This window comes from Pinus tabuliformis, chromosome 7 (genome assembly GCF_031772625.1).
Source record: "Pinus tabuliformis cultivar Carrire ecotype Pingquan chromosome 7, CPIR1, whole genome shotgun sequence".
NCBI lineage: Eukaryota > Viridiplantae > Streptophyta > Pinopsida > Pinales > Pinaceae > Pinus > Pinus tabuliformis.
Window position 1 is genome coordinate 1,049,090,694 of NC_142293.1, and position 23,216 is coordinate 1,049,113,909.

The following is a 23,216-nucleotide window of genomic DNA, read 5'->3' on the forward strand; positions in this document are numbered from 1 at the left end:
CTATCAAAAGAGGAATTTGTCTGCCTCTGAACAATATGTTCTTAAATTTTTTGTTTATAACATGGATATTCTATTACCATGTATCAATTAGCACAGCAATGAGGAAATTCCATGGTGAATAGAACATTTGGAATGCATGTATACAAATTTAATAAAATCCCAATAGTGACTGAGGTGGAAGCACCTAAAGGGACTATGATACAACAAGTGGGAAATGTGAGGGGCTCTAAGGGAATCCTACATGCCTAAACCCATACATTACCTTTATATTGATATGGTTATTTTAACCTTTACATTTTCTAGATTTTAGTCCATAGTTAAATTTCGTGAATATTGAGAGTGGATAAAATCATGACCTCCACTCAAGCTATCATCTCCTACTTTCTTGTAAAATGGGTTCCCTATAATCATAGACATGTATCCCACTCCATTCTTCACACATAATTTGAATTGATAAAATATTCCATTTTACATCAAAGAGCATTCATTCACTGATTTCATTCATACAATGCTTGGAGAAGGAATTTGAATAAGGGAAAGAAAAGAGAATTCTTGGATAATGGGAGATCGAGAGTAAGGAGACCAAATTTTGGTAGGAAAATAACTAGAACTTTCCTATTATATCTTGGTGGATATCAGCCTAGACCTTCTTATGCACATATCAAAGAGCACTAGAGGGAGAATACCTCTGAGGAACTATTTATCAAAGAAACAAGATCTCCTTGTGTTGCATGTGTAGGTGTTATGGGTGTTAGATAATTTCTTTGTCTATAATAAACTTGACAATGAAAATAATGAGATTTGTATTGGATCCCAAAGATACAACTATGAACCTTTCTATGAAGCACTTAAGAGCACTAGAGGGAGAATAATTCAAAGGGATTTTTGAGTAGAGAAACAAGATTTTTATGTTGTCTATGTACGTATTTTGGGTGCCAGATAGCTACTATGTATCTCGAAATCCTTATAGTGAGGTATTTGGTAGGGGAATTCTCTTGCATGAGTTAGATTTTTTTTTTTAAGTTATTCTTGCAATGTCTATTCACTCTAGTGGTATCATAGCCTAGCTCAAGGGTAACATGTTGTAGAAATATCGAGTGAAATAGAGCATATAGCTGGGAATAAAATTAATCAGTTTCTAAGATTGCAAATATTAAGAAAAAATAAATCCTTCTTCTACTCATTTTATTGATCTATTATGATTGTGAATATTGCAAGTGTTCATTGTTTTGAATGTTGAATAATTCTCCTATATATTTGAGATTGATGGAAGTGGGAATTAAATATATACACATACTATTTATTGTCTGTAAAATGAAATCATAATATATTATTAATGCTAACTTTATTCTTGTAGATTTGTTGGTAAGTTAGGTCTAATCCAATGCCCTGTTAATAATCATATTTCTATCAGGAAATTTATAGTTAAGTTTGAGAATATTTCTTGAGTAAAATTTGAAGGCATGCATTCCTTGTAGCAATACAAAAGAGGATTGTGTTTATTACTGGAATTTAAGCACATGAAGAGTGCATATTTCCTTGTAGAATGAAAAATTTGCTATTATTTATTTTGGTCTAACCTAGTCACTCAATATTTTAATAGAATGCTAAGTCTAACACTGAAAATATGTTGAATGGGGCTTTGAGAATGAGTAAGCAAGATGTGCAAGAGCTTGGAAAACAATTACATCAAAGGTTATTTACAAGGATATTTACCAAAATAAAACCACCTACCTTAATTGTGAGGTGAAATCAAGAAAAAAGCTTAGGCATGGGTTCATGGAATAAGGAAGCACTTTTAGGTACATGACTATTTTGGAAACATGAAAACTAGAGTGGTCATTTTTAACATGAATGGAAAAGAATATATATGGTGGGAATATCTCAAGAATGTAAAGAAGATCAATGAGAGGAATATCACACAGGAATATTTCAAGAAGTATGCTTGATAGAACTACCTTTCAAAAAGATACTATGATGAAAAGATCAAAGGATTTCATGAAATGAAATTGGGACAAATGATTGTAGATGACTATGTAAGTAAATTTGAAATTTGAATGAAAAGTTAAAAATCCAAAATTTTCTCAATCAACTACCTAAATCCTCCAAAGAAAAAGTTGAATTTGATGAAACCATCAAAAAGGATAAGCATTGTTATGAGCATGGAAAACATAAAATATAATTCAACAAAGCATGGAAGGAAATGAGAAAATAATAGGTTGAGAAAAGAAATAAAAGGTTCAAACCTTAACAATAAAAAAAACAATCCAATATTTTTAAGCCAAAACATCTAGGACAAAGAAAATTCGGGCAGAAATTTCCATTCAAAGTTGAAATAAGCTAAGTAATTTACGCTAATCGTGGTGCGTGTCGGAAGATGGCGGTACCTTTAGATAGTTATGACGAGTAGAAGAGAGGTACATCCCACCACCCCCCACATGCTCAAAGTGAAGGGTGTGGTGGCCCTTGGCATGAGTACATGCAATGGTGGTGGGAAAGGAGGTAGAGATGGAAGGGGTGAGACCATGAAAGGCATAGTAATTAAGGTATGTCAAGTGTGTAATAATTGTAATATGGTTTGTGGAGTTAGGAGCTGGAACAATAGAGAAGGAAGGCGGCGGAAATAGTGACAGCAACCTTGGAGCATAAATGGGTATGTATCTTGGCTCTTCACCTCCTTTGCAATGTCGACATGGTTTGAGTGCTAGGGGGAGAGGCAGATACCTAGGAAGGGAAATTTTGGGATATACAAGGGCAATTGGTAGAGGCATCGCGCTACTTTAGGCTAGCTTTTCGTCTTTGCTTTGAGCCTGTTGGGATTTGGTTCAGCTTGTGGCTATGAGGACCTTACTGTGGGTGGTGTTGAGACCCTGGACCTCACATTTTGTGGGATTAGAGGGGTTGGTTGCTGGGGATGGATAGGTATCCACTTGACACTAGAGGTTGAGGGTAGAAAAGGGCAGTTAACATGTTGGGTTGGAAGATGGAGCAATGGTTGCAATCACGGAAAGCTATGGGGAACTGGAAGTAATAATCGCGCTAAGAAACCAACTAGGATTCCTGTGGGGGAGGACAGGCATGAAAAGGGAAGAGGAATGGCCCTGGCTTATGGGGCAGAGGGGAATGGGATGGAATATCACAGAAGAAAATTTCTCAGGTGGCAACTAAACCCATTTGCATGGCCTCGGCAGGGGCCTGGCAACCACACTAGGTATGTGAGGCAATGGAGAGGGAGGAGTGAAAAGCCAGATGAGATCTGGAGACCGGGCATATCTCAAGATTGGCTCACCACCCACCCTACACCTTGTTCTGCTCATAAATGGGATAAGTCTAAGAGCGAAGAGAATACTAGTATTGAAAATCCTAGCCAAGACAATAATAAGCTACAATGCTTGCAGATAACATCTTTTCCTTGTGAACAGGTATTGAACCATGCAGATATGGCTTGGCCAGCAAGAGGATGGGATCGAGGGACATGAGGATAGGAGCCTATCAAGGCTAAGGACCCGAGCACATCGGAACCCTACAGAGGAAGGAAATTAGTTGAGCACCTCATCAGTGAAGCAGTCGCGACATACCAGGAAGGAACAGATGAAGGCATTTGAAATTTGCTAGAAGAATGGGAAGAAGCAATCAAGTAGGGCAATGAGAGAGAGGAGGTGCTAGATAATTGGAGGACATTAGTCCTTGAACCTGGGAATACAAGAGGAAGGATAACCCAATTCAAGAAGAATTTATATCTCTACTAGATAATGAAAATCCTGTTGGTAAAGGCCATGGAACAGGTCTCAGTGGGGATGGCTCTCTCTCTCCAAGGCATGTCAAATTACAAACAGGATCTATAGAGAATTTAGTTTCAACTCCACAAGAAGGAAATTAGATTGGATAAAATTCAAAGTCACATACCATGCATCATAGAATTGACTGAGATCCCTAGAGCAACTGTCAAGGATCTGGCACTAGTGGAATTGGCATCGGAGGAGTAGAAGAGCTAGTCAGTTTACCTTGTTTTCTTTTTGTTTTATATGCGGTTAGCATTTACTTTAATTCATGCATGTTTAAGGATAGCTAGACATATAGAGTTTGGTCATGAAACAGAGACATACTTAGCTTGGTTAGAAAGATTGAAACTTTATTATTTTTGGATGGCTTGCAATGAGGATAGGTGGCCAACAAACTTGGTTTCCCACTAGGCAAGTTGAGGCCACCTATTCAACATATGTGGTGTAAGTTTTTTTAATATAAATAGAAAATTAAAGGTCCTGCCAAGCTTAACAAAGAAAAATATTTCTAAGTAATTTGTTTCTATTTTGATTAATCAAGTATTTAGTCACATTTATGTGTAAGATAAATTTGTTGACTCATACAACCTTCCAAAATGTAAACACAATAAATCATGGTTACTACAATTAGATACAAGAACTAAGAAAGGTAAATGGGTTGGGTGAGTCATGTCCATTGGAAATGAATGGTTTATCCACATGGGTAAAGTTAAACATCTTATAACTGGGATTTTATGATGTCTTGATTAGCTTGGATAGGTTAGAAATTAATAAGGGAAGCTACAGTATTCCCATAAAACCCTTGATTGCAAAGATGATAATGGGAATCCAACAATATTGAAAGGAACTCAAGAAACCCATCTCCATTGGGAAAATTTCAGTACTAAAACTAAAGAAGAGACTTAGAAAAGTTTGTTAGTTTCATATAATTCATGTGTCAAAAACAATATAAGGAAAGGGATCAAGGCTTGAATATTATCTATTATCCAATACTTCAATAATAAAAGGATGTGTTTTTAGATAAAATGCCTGGTTTACCACCTAGGAGGGAGATTACTTTAAAATTGATAATATGTCAGAAGTTGCACCAATATTTAAAACTCATTATATAATGAGTACCCCTATATTAGTATAATTGGAGATGTCGTTACAAGAGTATTTAGATAAAGGATATATTAGATAGGGTATATATCCTTAGGGAGCATCAATGTTGTTCATAAAAAATAAGGATGGGACCCTTAGATTATGTATTGACTACAAAAAATTGAACAAAGTCACTGTGAATAATAAGTATCCATTGCCTCAAATTGGTGACCTATTTTATCAAGTAAGAGGGAGAGGAATATTATCAAAGATTAACTTATGTTATGGTTATCATCAAGTTGAGATCAAGGATGAAGATATTCACACGATAGATTTCAAAACTGTTAAAATTGGAAACTAGGGCCAAAATCCATGTGGGTCATCTTATTTATGGCTGATAATATTTTTATTAGAGTCCTCTCGTCGAGAGGTGTAGGATTGATCTAAAGATCATCTGATTCTGATAAGTATTTATGGAGATATGAATTTATTTTGATTATGGAATAATTATCAAGCCGACCAGCAACTCATGTAGGCTCAGAAGCCCAACAGTCGCATCTATTCAATCATAAAAATTTGTATATAAATACAAGAGGTCTTTTCCTAATTTGGACACACTCATCTCATCACATCTCTCTCTCTCTCTCTCTCTGCACAGAAAAGAGGCTCTTCTCCTACTGCGCAGAAAGAGACTCTTCTCTCACATATGTGGAAGGAAGGATGCAGATTTAGGGCTGCAACTGCAGATCAGAAGTTTGACCAAAATTGACCATCTTTCTCTCTCTCAAAACTACGTTGTAGGTGGAACTTACTCTCCTCAGAAGGCCGCATTTTTTGGTGAAGGAATCAAGCCGATCCGACGGTCGGTTTGCAAGATATTGTCTGCCCTAGTTGAGGGCTAATATAGGGTTCGCTGTTGTTGATGTAAATCTAATTTATGTACTATTTCTCTCTACTGGATTATTGAAGATAAAAGAAAATTTGATCAAAGGGTTTCCCCATATTGGGGTTTGTCCCTAGCTAGCCGCCACATCTTGTGTCTCTTGTCTTGGTTTGTTTTCTATCAATCGTTTAATGTTCTATCTGCACTTTACTTAACGTACATGTGATTGCTAATCTGTGGATAGTAATAAGAAAAAGAAGTAAACTGCTATAAGCATAGAACATACCATAATTTAACATGGTATCAAAGTGAGGTGAAGACAAAGCCTGAGCAAGAGCAAGAGCAATCACCGAAGAGAAGATTGGCAAGGCTATCCTAAAATAACTATGGGGTCCTCAACACTCTTCGCTGCCGAAGACAAGCTCCGTGAGAAAGCTAACTATCACTGATGGAAGATGTCTCGTGATCTAACCTTAGAAGATCAAGGAGTGTTAGACCATGTGAGAGGCAATATTGTTGAGCCTCCATCAAATGTACCCGCTGCTACCACGAACAAATAGAAAATCGGCGAAGGCAAAAAAAAGAAGATCATCTGGGACTCTATCGACAAGTGCTTCGTGGCCTACATCTCTGACCTGAAAATCTCCAAGGAAATCTATGATAGACTGGTGAGTTTATTTAAAGTTAGTGATGCAAATCAAGTCTTGTTTCTTAGAAATAAGCTGAAGGAAATTAAGAAGAGAAAATATGAGAGTATACAAGCATACTTCTTAAGAATCACCAAGATCAGGAATGGTCTCCTATCTATTGGGGAGATTATAATTACTGATAGGGAAATGGAACTCACGACTCTTGGAGGATTACCATCCGAATGGTATGTGTTTAGGACTACTCTTCTCAACAATAATGTAATTCTTGGTTTCAAGGAATTAATGGTAAGATTCATTCAAGAAGAAACAAGGATAGAAGAGAAAGAAATTCCCATGCCTAAAGGTCCTCCTGCTGCTTTTCTTCTCATGTGAAGAAAGGAAATAATTTCTAGACTAATTCAAAAGGAAGGTTGGACCTAAGGGTGGAAGAAAAGGACGATGTTACATTTGTGATAAAGCAGGTCACTATGCAAGGGAGTGCCCTGATAGAAGGGACTCACACCGAGACGATGACCAAAATCCCTCTCATGGCAATCAAAGTAATGGAGAATCTAATAGAAGAGGTAAAAGGAGTGTTGGAAATCAAGGAAGAGGACAATCATTCAAGAAGGCTAGAAATTCCAGGTATGAATCTAACACTATTGACAATAAGCAGGATGAATATTATCTACCAACTACTCTATCTACCTCTGCTCCTTCAGACTCTCTGGGAATTTGGCTTATTGATAGTGGTGCCTCAAGGCACTTCACTGGTTACAAAGAAGTTCTCCATAATCTGATAGAGAAAGAAACTAACCTGGAAATTGTCCTTGGAGATAATATGAAATATACCGTGAAAGGTGTAGGCAATGTCTCTCTTAAATTGAATCAAGCTAATACAATCCAGTTACAGGATGTATTATATGTACCTGACCTCAAAAATAACCTAGTGTCCATTTCGGCAATGGAAGACAAAGGCTACAAGGTGGCTTTCATCGATGGCAAGGTACGTGCATGGAAAAACAATATTAAAGATGCCTTCACTCTTGGGTTTCGAGTTGATTCATTATATCAGGTCGAAGGAAGTCCGCTAGGTGTCATGTCTTGTGACACATCTCAAGCCTTGATCAAGAAATCTGAAAAGAAGATCAAGATCTTAAGGACTGATAATGGGACTGAATATGAATCTAACGAGTTTCATGACTTTTGTAAAGAGGCTGGCATTAAGAGGGAGACTACTACACCATATACTCCTGAACAGAATGGTGTGGCGGAAAGGAAGAATCTTACAATTGTGGAAACTATATGTGCCATGCTCCATGATCAATGACTTCCGAAGTTTCTATGGGCCGAAGCTGCAAACACCACTGTATATGTACAAAACTGATGCCCTCATCAAGAATTGGTTTTCAAGACTCCTGAAGAAATGTTCACCGATAAGAAACCTGACGTATCTCATTTTAGAATTTTTGGAAGCCCTGTATATTTTCATGTGCCGAAAGAGAAAAGGAATACATTGGGTGCATCTGGAAAGAAAGGAATCTTCATGGGCTATGGTGAAATACTAAGGGCTATAGAATCTATGTAGTAGATCAAAGGGAAGTTGTGATTAGTCATGATGTCACCTTTGACGAAGATATGGCTCTCAGCAAGGTGAACAATCTTCCTACTTTAAGGAGCTGACAATAGGGAACCAAAAGAAAAAGATAATGTAACAATGCCCGATGTGGATGAACCCATGGATCCTATTGATCCACCTGAGCCTTCCTCTTCTAGGAAGAGGCCCTTTTGGATTAGGGGACTACTCGATGATGCTGAAGGACACACCGCACCCCAAGGAACCTTCCGTGAAAGTAAGAAACCTAACAGGTATCAGGGATACCTGACCATCATGAGCACGATCATACAAAATGAGCCTTCATCATTCTCAGATTCCGTCAAGAATCAAGTATGGAAGGATGTTATGATCGAAGAATATGAGTCTATTATGAAGAATGATGTCTGGGAAGTAGTTCCCAGACCCCAAGACAAGACAATTGTCACTTCCAAATGGCTTTACAAGATAAAGCATGCAGCAGATGGGAGTACGGAAAAGTATAAGGCTCGTTTTGTCGCTCGTGGCTTCTCCCAAAAGGAAGGTATAGACTATGACAAGATATTTGCACCTGTTGCCAGATATACCACCATCCTCTCAATCATAGCCCTTGCGGCTTCATAAGGATGGAACCTACATCAGATGGATGTCAAGACCACGTTCTTGCATGGTTCGATCAAAGAAGAGGTCTACGTGGAGCAACTCGAAGGATTTGAGATTTATGATCAAAAATATAATGTATGCAAGTTGAAGAAGGCTCTCTATGGGATGAAGCAAGCACCGCAAGCATGGTATGAGAGGATTGATAGCTACTTAATGAAGTTGGGATTCACTAGGAGTGAAGCCGATCCTAACCTTTACTTTAAGGTTGAAGATTACAAACCTCTCATACTGGTGTTGTATGTGGATGACCTCTTTCTAACAGGTGTAGACCCTCTCATTCACAAATGTAAAAGGGACTGGGCTTCTGAATTTGAAATGAAGGACCACTAATGTACTATTTCCTAGGACTTGAAGTGTGGCAGAAGCCAGGGGAAATTTTCCTATCTCAAGGAAAATATGTGGTGAAGATATTGGAAAGATTCGGTATGGTGGACTGCAAGCCTATAACTACCCTGATGGAGCTTGACTTCAAGAAGTTGAGCAGTAGTGTTGCTGGACCTATTTTATGAAATGCCACCAAGTATCGACAACTCGTCGGAGCATTAATGTTCTTAGTGAACTCCCGTCCAGATATATGCTTTGCAATCAACACATTAAGTCATCATATGGTTGAACCTCACCACATACATTGGATTGGTGCCAAGAATCTGTTAAGATATCTTCGTGGCACAATTACATATGGGTTAAGATACACTACCGAAGATGTCAAACTACTTGGATACACTGATGTTGATCGGGCAGGTAGTGTGGTGGATCGTAAGAGCACTTCCGGGTGTTGTTTCTCCTTGGGATCTGCTTCAATATCTTGGATGAGCAGGAAGCATAAGTCGGTGGCTTTTAGCACTGCCGAGGCAGAATATATTGCTACTAGCATGGTCTCCTGTGAGGCAGTCTGGTTACAAAAGCTCTTCAGTGAGCTGTTTGGATTTACAATGGATACCACCGTGATCCTGTGTGATAACCAGAGTGGGATTCATTTATCAAAGAATCTCGTATTTCATGATCGCTCCAAGCATATCGATATCAGGTACCACTATATTTGAGATATGGTGCAGCGAGGAGCAATAAGGCTCCAACATATCAGTACAAATGAATAGGTCGCCGACATTCTGACAAAGCCCCTAGGGAAGTTCAAATTCCTGACTTTCCGAGAATGACTTGGTGTCGTTCAAATACCCTCTAATGAGGGTCCTGTATGATATATTAAGCTCTAGGAGCTCTAGGGGGGCGCGGGGTACTTCTTGGAGCAACATATGACCACAAGGTGACTCACCATCCCCTGGTGGTGCACATTGTACAAGGTAAAAGGATCAAACTTTCCCTGTGACACCCCGTGGCGACTATGTAGCAGGATGATTAGTTCTCTTGTGAGGTCTGGATGATGTGTTCTTCATGATGATTGTGTAGCAGGATGATTAGTTCTCCTATGAGGCCTGGATGATGTGTTCTCCATGGCAATTGTGGAACAGGATGATTCGCTCTCCTGTGGACCAGGATGATTCGCTCTCTGTGGCACCCACTGGACAGGATGATTCACTCTCCTGTGGACAAGATGATTCGCTCTCTTGTGGAACAAGATGATTCTCTCTCTTTTGGGACAGGATGATTCGCTCTCGTATGGACAGGATGATTAGTTCTCCTATCGAGGCATCCTACCCATGCAGTCTGGGACTCATGGGAAGTACCTCTCATCTAATCAATGAGCAGGGAAATGAGGATAGGGACCATAGTAGTGCATCGTTGTATCTACCGTACTCCCTATGCTAGGATGACCTTCACTGATCTGGGATCAATGATACTGGTCTGGGACCAGTGGTAGGAGTTGTACCCACTATGACACTGACTTCGGGTCGGTTGAGGACTGGTCTGGGACCAGTGGTACACACTCTGAGACTGACCTTGAGTCAATGAAGGATGACACTGGTTTGGGACCAGTGGTAGGAGTTGTACCCACTATGACATTGACTTCGGGTCGGTTGAGGACTGGTCTGGGACCAGTGGTACACACTCTGAGACTGACTTTGAGTCAGTGGAGGATGGTATGATACATCCTCGATCACTTCTTCTTCTTCATAATTTAGACAAAGTAGAGCAGAGTAGAGCAGGGGTCATGCTATATAGGGCAGTGCATTTGATGGATGAATAGTAGTGACTGACAAACGAATTGCAGATGGAGTTCTCCCTAGTTGAGAGGGAGTGTTAAAATTGGAAACTAGGGCCAAACTCCATGTGGGTCATCTTATTCATGGCTGATAATATTTTTATTAGATTCCTCTCATCGAGAGGTGTAGGATTGATCTAAAGATCATCTGATTCCGATAAGTATTTATGGAGATATGAATTTATTTTGATTATGGAATAATTATCAAGCTGACCAGCAACTCATGTAGGCTCAGAAGCCCAACAGTCACATCTATTCAATCATCAACATTTGTGTATAAATATAGGAGGTATTTTCCTCATTTGGACACACTCATCTCATCACATCTCTCTCTCTCTCCAGCGCAAAAAAGAGGCTCTTCTTCTACTGCGCAGAAAGAGACTTTTCTCTCACACATGTGGAAGGCAGGATGCAGATTTAGGGATGCAACTGCAGATCAGAAGTTTGACCAGTGTTGACCATTGTTCTCTCTCACAGAATTGCGTTGTAGGTGGAACTGACTCTCCTCGGAAGGCCATGTTTTTTGGTGAAGGAATCAAACCGATCCGACGGTCGGTTTGCAAGATATTATCTGCCCTAGTTGAGGGTTGATCTAGGGTTTGTTGCTACTGATGTAAATCTGATTTATGTACTATTTCTCTCTACTAGATTATTGAAGATAAAAGAAGATTTGATCAAAGGGTTTCCCCATATTGGGGTTTGTCCCTAGCTAGCTACCACATCTTGTGTCTCTTGTCTTGGCCTGTTTTCTATCAATCATTTAATGTTCTATCAGCACTTTACTTAATGTACATGTGATTGCTAATCTGTGGATAATAATAAGAAAAGGAAGTAAACTGCTCTAAGCATAGAACATACCATAATTTAACAAAAACAACATCTAGTCATTATGAATTTGTTGTGGTACCCTTTGGACTTACCAATGCACCAACCACATTCATGTGTCTAATGAATAAAATATTATTCCAATAGTCACCTTATTCCAATAAAATATTATTTAGATTCATGTATCTTATTTGAATGTGTCTTGAATTAGCATTGTCAAGACATGTACATTAAGCTTCTCTTAGTACCTAAGGGATTTTTACATGATGTAGACATTTTGTGCAAATGAGAGATAGTCTGATGCACCAACCATCGGATCAGAAATGTGATGGCTACCACATGACTGGAGAAGGATTACTAAGCTATAAGGATATAGTATACATTCACAATTTATCAAAGTTTAAGAAACTTATATTAGATAGATTTCATAAGGAACCATATTCAAGAAACTTAAGAAACTAAAAAAAATATTATTGTAGTAAAGAATAAATAATTTTTCCCTCGTGTGACAAGGATATTGAAGAATACATTACAAGATGTATTGAGTTCCTACAAGTCAAAGAAAAACACAAACACCTTACAAGATTATTAAAACCTATGTCAATCCTAGAATAGAAAGGAAACTAAACACTATGGATTTCATCACAACATTGCCTAAAACAATGAAACAACATGATGCTATCATGGTCGTGGTTTGACAAACTAAGAAAGCTTGCCTTATTCAAATTAAATCTACACAAAGCAATCAACATTGCAGAAATATTTATGACAGAGATATTTAGGTTACATGGGATGCCTACAACAATAATATCTAATAGAGATTCAAAGTTTACTTTGAAATTCTATATTGGATTGTTCAAAATATTAGGTACATAATTAATTTCAACATTGGATATAACCCACAAGAAAATAGATATGCAAAAAGGACCAATCGAATAGTAGAAAACATGCTTTGCATGTATGTCATGAGAAAACCAACTGAATGGGAAGGCTATCTACGCCTAGTGGAGTTCACTTATAATGATGGGTATCAAGCATCTTTGAAGATGAGTCGATTTAAAGGACTCTACGGTTTAAGATGCAATACCCCCATGAGTTTGAATAATCTAGTAACTAGATTTATGCTTGGACCAAAAATTTTGAAATAGATGGAATAGGAAGTTAATAAAATTAAAACAAAAATTGAAAGAATCCCAAGACAAGTAGAAACGTTTTCTAGACAAGAACAAAATGCATAAAGAGTTTTCAATTGGAGATCATGGGTATCTCAAAGTGAAACCCCAAAATGGTTCCTTGAAACTTGGAACTTGTGCCAACCTTGAACCTAGATATTATAACTCCTTCAATATTTTACAAAGAATGGAGCCAATAACCTATAAACTTGCATTACCTACTAATATTAGGAGACATAAAATTTTCCTTACATCATTACTTAAAAAATATGTACATGATTATAATCATATTGTTGATTGGACTATTATTTAGGTGGAACCATAGGGAGAGTTCCACCGAAAAGCACTACACATCCTAGATAGAAAAATAACGTTGCTCCAAAACTAAGTCGTCACTTAGGTAAATGTGCGGCAGAGGAATTTTAGATCAGATGAAGTTGTCTAGGTCATGGAAGATTCTTGAAAGTTAGGAAACCAAGGAGAAATGGCCATTAGATTTTTATTAAAGTGAGAAAAATTATATATTTGAATATCATTGGAAAATTTTGAAATTTAATTATTCCCGCCAATAATTCAAATTCAGCTTAAAAAGTTTCATGTCGTCTCTTCAAATAATTGTGATCTATCACATAATTAAATAAATATAAATTCACATACAAGGTAATCTCTCGAAGATATCAAAATATATTTTTGTGCATCGTTACATCTCCTATGGTTCATATCTTTTTCTCTTTGTGGTGTGCATTATGGTTTATGGATATAGGACTATATCCATTAGGTTCATAACCTCGCATTGGTTATGGGTCTTCGCCATCTGTCTCAGATTACACTCTTGCGGGATTTCTCTCTCGCTTGTATATTGCAAAACCTCTCTCACTCTTACTACAAGATGATTCTTGCATGATATGACATGAGTTCATAGTCATGAAAGCGCATTACAGTCTTGGTATGGCATCACATATACAGTCTCTTGCTTGGCACAATTTCTCGTTGGCATAGTCTCTCGCTTGGTACAGTCTCTCGATGGCTACAAGTTTCGCATGACTACAAGACTCATATGGCTACTAGATTCATATGGCTCCAATTCTGGCATCATGGCTACAGAACCTTCATTCTAGCACTAGACTCTTGATCATGATCTTGCATGGCTATTTACTTGCATCCTTGTATAATTTCTCCATGGCATATGAATGGTTCCTTTATCTCTCTATGTTATGGTTATCTGTGATGTTGTTGGAATTTATACATAGTTATGTATGGATCTCTATGCTCAATCCTCGGTAATTGGATATGAATTCTCTATGTTTGATGTTTGGTTGGCTCTTCTATGTTTGATATAATGTTCCTTATAGTTATATACACCATCGACATACAGTTCCCTAAATTATGTCTGGCACACAGTTTCTTTGCATTGGCACATAATTCATCTATGAACAGTGGTGGAATGGCATGAACATATTGATATGGTAGAGTAGCATTAAGTATTGATCTAGTTGCATAGTATTTATATATGTGTGTGTGTATGTGTGTGTGTGTGTGTGTGTGAGTGTGAGTGGCACCATTGTGATAAATCAGTTCATGTTATATGTATGGCATCATTAGCTTCACAGTTCAGTAGTATGTCTTTTGTCAAGTATGTTAGGTTATTGATACATTATCGATGAATCTTGTTCATAAACGAAGTTGTGAACAAGATATGTATAGGCCCTGGGCCACTTGTTGATATTTGTACCTTATATCTCAGCTGAACAATTGATGAAATATAATAGAGGAAGAAGAAATGATTTTGGGTTTTCCCCATTATGGGGTTTTTCCCTAGTCCTTGATTAATCATGGTGTCTCTATGTGTGCTTGATTTTCTTCTATTGTTCCTTTCTCTTCTCTGAAATGAAATTATCAAAGCAAAGAACAATATCTCCCTAAGATAAAATTAACATGGTATGAGAGCTAGGCTACAAGAAAAGTCATTTAGATCACCCCCTTAAAGACACCGATGATGAAAGAGTGAAGAAGTTGGAGACCTAAAAGAAAGCTAGGGTTTGAAGGAAACCCTAGGCAAATTTGTTCTAGCAAGAAAATTAGGGTCTGGTGGATAACATGGGATTAGGGCTTGGGAGAAACACTTTATGCATAGCATGAGGTCAGGATTTGGAAGAATTCCCTAAAGTATGTCTAGAAGAAGGGCCTAGATATAATCAACTTACTCAAGTCTAAATCTAGTTCGAAAATTAGTTCATGAAACTTTGAAATTGTAAGGTCTGAGCTCACACATACGAAGGGAAGAATTTTGTCTATGACCTCAGGGTTGGAACTAATAAATTTTTGTTTCAACCGCACACATTCAGGGTTCTCCATGCGCCTAGAGAGTTGCATCTAATCACATGGTCACTAACTCGTGTGGATGTGATCTAAGGTTTTCTTGATAGTTGACCGTTGAATTTGACCATTTACTACCGAATTGGAAACCCTTACCTGGATATGATTTATCTATTGGATATTTTTTGTTTAGTTCTTGTTGGATAGTCTCTTGAAGATTCAGTGTAACCCTAGATGGGCTAGTCTCAATTGGGACTGGCTTCTAAAGAAGTCAATTAAAAATATTGAAATCAACATTGATATATGTAAATGGATACCAGTGACTCTTGGAAGCTAGATCAAGAAGGAGTTGATCATGTCTTTTCAATCCTAGTTAAAGATAAGTACCTTCTATATTTATGTTATTTCTAAAAAAAATCTTGATTACATTTATTGTTTAGATTATTGCTTATTTGAGTATTTGAATGCTTCTAACTTCCTAATGAAGATAAGATAAGCATATCCTTCTTGAGGATCATCTAGATGTTAAATGGTGAAGGAAAAGAGAGCTAGTTCAGGAAGAGAAAAGCTAGTGTCGGAAGAAGCTAGTGTAGGAAAAGGAACATGATACAAGTTTATGCAAGTTGACAAAGTAGCTTAAAATCTAAAAGTTACAGTATGAAAGTGATACAGCTTCCAATTCCAAATAAGTGAGACAAATTCCTAAAGATATCTTAATATTACAAGGTATGTATAGTATATTGTTACAGTGTTTCGATGGCAAGTGAAGACCTAAGGTGTTGATTCATACAGTACTATTGTGTAATGCATGCACATACATATGTAAGTAAGTTTGTTTCCTCATATATGTCTAAAGATAAATCAAGGCTAGGGGCATTGATTTTGATATGTGGTAACTTGTTTCTACTACCAGTACTTGTGATAAGGATGGTAACCCTAATGGTAGTAAGATTGGTACTCATGATCTTCTGACTATTTTCTTATTGATATTGATAAGCTTTTGATAAGTTGTGACTACTATGATGACTTAGACAAAAATGGATGTCGTAACTTGATGATGTTATGACTCTAATGAAAATGTTTGTATGACGTGATAAAGAAATTATGTTGTTAAGCTTTGATGAAATTTTGATAGCATGTTCATATGTGACAATGGAGCAGTTAATGGTGACTTGTCATAACTATGATATATATATTGACTCTATGATCTAAAAATTTTGTTGATGCATGACATATAATAGAAAGGTTGATGTCTTGATTGATGATGATTGAAGAGGCTTCCCATTCAGAGGGAGAGACCTTTGATGAGATCCCAACACATATTGCTTATTTTTTATGGATGATTAGAAGTCCCATGATTGCATAATGAAACAAGCCTTCTAGAATTGATGAACATCTAATGTTATTGAAAGTATGCCTTTGATTATTGATTTTATGAGCTAACAGTTCTTTGTTGATAAGATTGGTTTACCCCATGCAGTATCAGGATCCACCTCTCGTATAGAAGTGCTTTTATCGCATGTTGGATTGCATTGATGGATTATTGTTTCTGAATTTATCTTGTATCAGCTAGATGGACCCTTGTATGCATTCTGAGTTAGACAGAGTCTAATCATAGTTGGGATAGAGACATCTTCATGGATTGAGATCATGTTTCTATATCAGGGACAAGATTAGGCTTGTGGTTACTGCCTACCTGCATGAGAGAGAGAAAATATGAATATGGTATTATTTTCTTTAAGTTATATATTTTTCTATGACATTTGATGTCCTATATGAACAGGAAAACTGAGAATTTTTTAGTCGGTACTGGATATTAGCACTTTGATATGTTGCAGTGATGCATCACCATATTTTCTTATCTTCGGATAGTAGCATGGATTGATGAATGTGGCCCTCTTGGGTAAGGGACCAAGCTAATCAAGGACATTGAGCATATTTCCTCCCCCTATTTTAGCTCCCAGGGAGGGAATAGAGCATTGAGGGCTCCTGGAGCTGAGGGAACTCGTGGATAATAGGTGTGTCTGATCCTTACTTTCACAGTAAGTGTTTATCTCCCCTATTGTCATTCCAGGGCATGTTTGATCCTTATCTCGCATAAGTGTGTATCTCCCCTTGCCAAGTATACCCCAGTATGCATCCTACCTACAAGATGGGATTGTTGGGATTGTTCCTCCCCATATGGACAATGGGTTGAGATGAGACTTGGGCATGTATGATCCTTGCCTATGGCAAGTGTGTATCTCCCCCATGTTCCATGGGTTATGTATACTACTTACCTTGGTAGGTGTGTATCGCCTCCCAAGGTGATGGATGCAGGTGTTCTACCACTAACTCTTGAGGGTCAAGTTGGGAATATCATCGGATAATAGGAGAGTTGTGATCCTCACCTATTGGTGGGTAGTATCTCTACTATTGTCTCAGCATAGGATAGTTGTGATACTCACCTTTCTATGAGCCATATCCTTCCTATTGGCTTCCAATAGAAGGTTGAGCTAGGCTCCCCTATGATGTTGAGGATTGAGGTTGAATCCTCTATGTTTCAGGTTGAGTTGGGCTCCTCGATGTGGTTCCGGGTTGAGCAGGGATCCCTGATGTTTTTTTAGATTGAGTTAAGCTCTATTGTTACACAAAAATATCGTCACCATGATTATTTGCAGCCAGTATGGGTCTATCATCACTTGTATTGTCCTCCTAAGCAAGTCTCAGACCTCAGCTCTTCAAGTCAAGCTTTGAAAATGGGAGAAAGACATTAAAAAACAATGAAACTCTGGTTCCGCACTTTCTCTCACTGTCACCTGCGGTCCCGCACCTTCTGTGTACAAAAACTGCGGACCTGCCCGCTCTGTCCCTAAAGGTGTGGGTGCGGACCCCTGTGAAAGTCAAAAGGCGCAAGTTTTATCTTAAAAAACTCACTTTGGGTTAATTCTAGAGGATTATAGAAGGAATTTTGACGTGGATTGTTCGCTCTGAGGTGGTTCATGCATCCCAAAAGAGAAGGAGCTAATCCCTTGATGAGAGGAGCTATCCATTTGAAGGAGGGATTTATCCCTTTGAAGGAGGACCTAGCAACCTCCCTCCATTGCACTATAAATACAGGCATTGGGCTGGTTGCTGAGGAGGTTAGAAGCTGAACATTTTTTAGGGTAAATGCTGGTGAAATCAAGACTTCCTAGTTGAGCTTAAGAGGAGAGATCACATACCTTTTTGGCTTCATTGGGGAGTGAGTGAAACTTGTCAAAGTAGAGGAGACTTCTTGCTGGACCCTGGGAGGAGCTTGTACAGCGTCAAGGCACAGGTTGTAAAGTCTTCTTCTTTTGAATTAATACAATCAAACTCATTTTTCTCAACAAGTATCTCATGTTATTTGTTTCATGGACTCCTTGACTTTCATGTTAAATATGTTTTATGATATTGGATTTTCAGGTGTTATTTAATTTGTTTGCCTTGTTTGTGTTTGAAGATTCGCGACAAAGGAGCTCATTTGGATCAAAGGAGCGACGGCATCGACAAAATTGTGTTGGACCTAAGGTAGGACCTAAAAACACTTGTTTGCCATTGTTTATTAAATCATATTTAGAGAAAGATAGTGTCTGGTTGGTTTGCTTGTCATTAGGTCTTCTTTAGATTCTAGGAAGGTCTATCTTGTCCGCAAGATCGACCTATTCCGTGTGACAAAATGGCGACTCCGCTGGGGACTTGATTGTTTTCCTTGTTTTTACTTTGACCTGAGAAACTATGTTTTTGTTTCTGTTTTTGGCTTGTTGTGTGTAAAATTGGGTAGAGTTTGTAGATCCAGTGTTATTTTTTGTTTTTCATAGCTTTGGGAGAGGACCGCACCCTAACCCTTTGACACAGTGTGTACCTATCCGCACCTTTGCTTTTAGCACAGAGCGGGACCGCACCTGTGTCAACTGTGGGCCTGCGGACCCTGTCAAAATTTTGAAAAACCTAAGATTTCCTCTGTTAGTCAGCTTAGTTTTTGTTTATAAATTGTTATCCACTGCCCAGACCTGCATATGACTTGTTAAAAACTTTCCTTAGGTTAATTCCATTGGCATTCTCATTTTAAGCTTTTATCAATTGGGTGTTTTGAGTTTCTTTTTTGAGAAATTCTTAATTTGATTTCCTTGGGTCATTACTTGGAGGTTTGTCTCGGTCTTTTCATAATTTTGCATCTTTTTGCTTTTGTTTTTGCAAAAAAATTTCCCCCTCATTCGCCGGGAGGGGGCTAAATTGTGTATGAGTGTTAATCGCCTTTGAGTGTTTTTATTTTTTGATCTTTGGAACTCTCACCCAATTTTCTTGACTTGCACTTGATTGGTTCTTAGATTACATTAGAATCATCTTGTGTTTGAGAATTCTCTTGCATAGATCACATTTGCATAATTAGAATTCTCATTTTCAGAATATGAATGAAAAATGTGCATAGATTACATTTGCATACTTTTCAAGTGAATTGTGCATAGATTACAATTGCATAGTTTACATTCTGAAAAATCAATCGTAGATTTAGATCAGTTTTCTTTGATTTGAATTTACATATTTTTATGCTTGTTTTTAACACATAAAAATAAAAATAAAGAATGTTTTGAAATTGATTTGCATTAGTTTTTCTTGATAAAATTAGTGCATTAGAGAATTTGTTATATTTTCTCTTAGTGATCAATTTTTTGCATTGTTGGAAGTGAATGGAAACTCTCTCCTTACTTTAGTTAGGATTCATCGAATTGAAAATATTACATTATCATATTCGATTGCATTCCATTTTGAGTCGGGTCATAACACCGTTGGTTTCATATCCATTTACCCCTTTGAGTAATAACAGCCTAAATAACACAGCGCTTAATTAAAATTCATCTAGTAATTTTTACATTTTTAGGGCTCTTTCCACCAATCTAGCTTAGGCTAGTGTCTTGGAATAGGTTTTAGTTAACTCTCCAAGATAGTAAAACAAACAAGTAGTTGATCTTGCGGTAGGGAGAAATTCCAATTGTTACATTTATGCTCTGGGAAAGCTCCTCTTAAAGGAGAAGCACGAGATCATGTCCGAACCAGTATGGGAATCAATCCTTCCTCATTGGGAACGACGCCAGATATTCACGTATTAAACGGTAAACCTCGGATTAACAATTGTCGAGGAGCCTGGGGTCACTTGTTGGTAAACCTTGGATTATGTCAAGGAGCCTTCAAGGGGATTGAGCTTGTTACTCTGCCCTTGCGTGCGTATCGGATTGTAGACTGTTCCCCCAAGTATATTTGTTCCCGTTGGTAACCTTAGTGACCATATTCTATAGGATTCTTCCTAAGGTGACAGTGGTGGGAAGATCCCACTGTACCTAGAGCAGACGTCGGCTAGACTCACTTGGATTTTCTGGGGGGTTCTCTTCACTCGAGACGGTTTAGTGGAGAAACTTGTGCCAGTCTATTCATTAAGCAGGTTGTCGGGGTAACTGTTCCAACCGCCATTTCTGTATTGAATTTTGCGACGTTGGATTTCATCACCAACTAGTGTTTTCGGTACGGAAAGTTACTGTTTGTGTGTGGTTTGACTCCTATATTTGATAGCGTGTGTTAATTTGTTTGTTTTTACTTTTAGAGACCATAGGTGTGAATTGTGAATTTTTAATTTTAGTTTTAAATTATTAATAAAATTCACTAAAGTTGAATTAATGGCAACTGTTCCGGAATTTACCGATCAAGGAACCCCTCTTAACGAGGATCCTAGTACTTTTCCTTTCTTTGGAAATGTTGGTCCTCCTTATATGGCTACTTTGTCATTATCTGGATTTACAATAGGTTTACCGATATGGTTATTTTCAACTTCGTTGGCCCCAAATACTCCAATTGTTCCACCTCAACCGAATGCTTCACCTCAACAGAGTTCACCATCTCAACATCACCAACCTTCTCTTGACCCTTTACCTTCTTCGCCTAATTTTTCTTCCTCCATTTCTTCCTCTTCGCTTGGTAAAAGCCTTGATGCTAGTAACTAGGTGGCTAAGAAGAAGAAGAAAGGAAGAAGAAGAAGAAGAAGAAGAAGCAAGATAAGAAAGAAGTCAACCAACCAACCACGACTGTAAGTGTTAGTTGTGTTGAGGAAAAGTCCGACATGCATCGTAAACCCAAATACCCTTGCAGGCTTTGTAAGGGTGACCACTTCCTTATCAATTGTCCTAGTATTCCAAAGGTCTTGGAAGTATGGTCAGAAAAATCTCATCAACTTTCCATTGATCCATCAACCAGTGATAGTCAGGTTCCTGGGAAAAAAGGGTAAAGTTAGGTTTCCTTGTAAGTTATGCAAAGGGAGTCATCAAACTCACATTTGCCCTCACATGGATGAAGCCTCAAAATTTTTGGAAAACCTTACTATTCCACAGCAAGAATTTCCAACTGGTTACCGTAAACTTTCTCCCAACCTACCGTCAACTGACGGAGTGATTGATCTAATTTCAAGTACAGTCGATCACACTCTTCCATTGGAGAGTGAAACTCATGTCACTCAGGTTGATGATCCATTAGTTGATCAAGTGGTCGATTCAATTTCACATTCGATCGATCCCACTTTCCCTTTAGAGAGTGAACTTCATACCGCTTAGGTTCTTTTTGTTACATCAGATTCCTCTACGCCGGGGGGCATTTCACCTGTTTCTATAGAACCCCCTCCAAGTACTGAGGTCTTTTCCTTTGATTGGAATAGATTGACAGAACCTCGTCTTCCTTCCTCCATCCCTTTCCAAATCATTGTCAAGGTTGGTGGTAGGGACATGCATCGCACACAGGTAGATGAAGGTGCTTCTGTTAGTATTTTATCCTCAATTGCTTGGAAAGCTTTGGGTTCCCCTCAGCTTGCGCCTATTACGCAGAATCTGAAAGCTTTTAACAGAACCATTAGTGAACCTTTAGGGATCCTTCCTAAGTTTTCTATTACCTTGGAAGGTAAAACTGTCTGTATTGATCTTATGGTAGTTCGAGGTCCCTTGGATTTCAATTTACTCCTTGGGCGAGACTATGTTTATGCAATGAAAGCTGTCGTATCGACACTCTTTCGCGTGATGTCTTTCCCTCACAATGGAAATATTGTGACCGTAGACCAGCTTTCATTCCCTAGTCTTGTTTCAACTACCAATAATATGACAACCCTAAATGTTCCTGATTCTCAAGTGGTATCTACCCCGCCATGGGTTAATTATGTGGCAACTGGTCCCATGTTTTCAGTTACCGATGTAAGTGAGCCTCTCACTGTTTGCTCATCTTCCTTTGATTTAGACCCGGTAATTGACATGGAAAACTCTATGAGATTACTTGAACACGATGTTCTTATCCCTTTGGAGTCCCTTGACATGTGTTCCTTCCAGAGAACTATTCTTCCTTCTGATGAAGACCTCTTGGAAGCCATGATCAAGGTGTGTCCATTGACGTGTCTTTCTTCCAGTTGGAAGCCATGATCAGTGAATCACGAGGAAAGTTTTTTTCCCTGTATCAACCTCGTTAAAAAATGAAACAGGCTGTCATGAGGATAGTTCCTTTTCCTGTGCCAACCTCGTTAAAAATGAAACAGGTGTCCATGAGGATAGTTCTTTTCCTGTGTCGACCTCGTTAAAAAATGAATCAGTTGGTTCGAGGAAAGTTCCTTTTACTGTGTCGACCTCGTTAAAAAATGAATCAGTGAGTATGAGGATAGTTCTTTTCTTGTGTCAACCTCATTAAAAAATGAAACAACTCCCTTTTCGAGTTGAGTCTTGAAAGTAAACCTTCGTTCCATCCACCTGGTTGAATGCAATGAAGCTTGGGGGGCATGTACCTTGCTTTGCATTGTTATGCTGGGGACATGCGAACTTCTTGAGCATAGTTCCTTGTCTTGTGTCAAGCTCGTTAAAAAATGAAACAAGGAGTCTTGAGCATAGTTCCTTGTCTTGTGTCAAGCTCGTTAAAAAATGAAACAAGGGTAGGTTAAGTAGGTAGATTGTAGAGAGTAGATTCAAGGAAAGTTCCTTTTACTGTGTCAAACTCGTTAAAAAATGAAACAAGGGTTTTGAGGATAGTTCTTTTCCTGTGTCAACCTCACTAAAAAATGAAACAACTCCCATGAGTCTTTCCAAGATTTA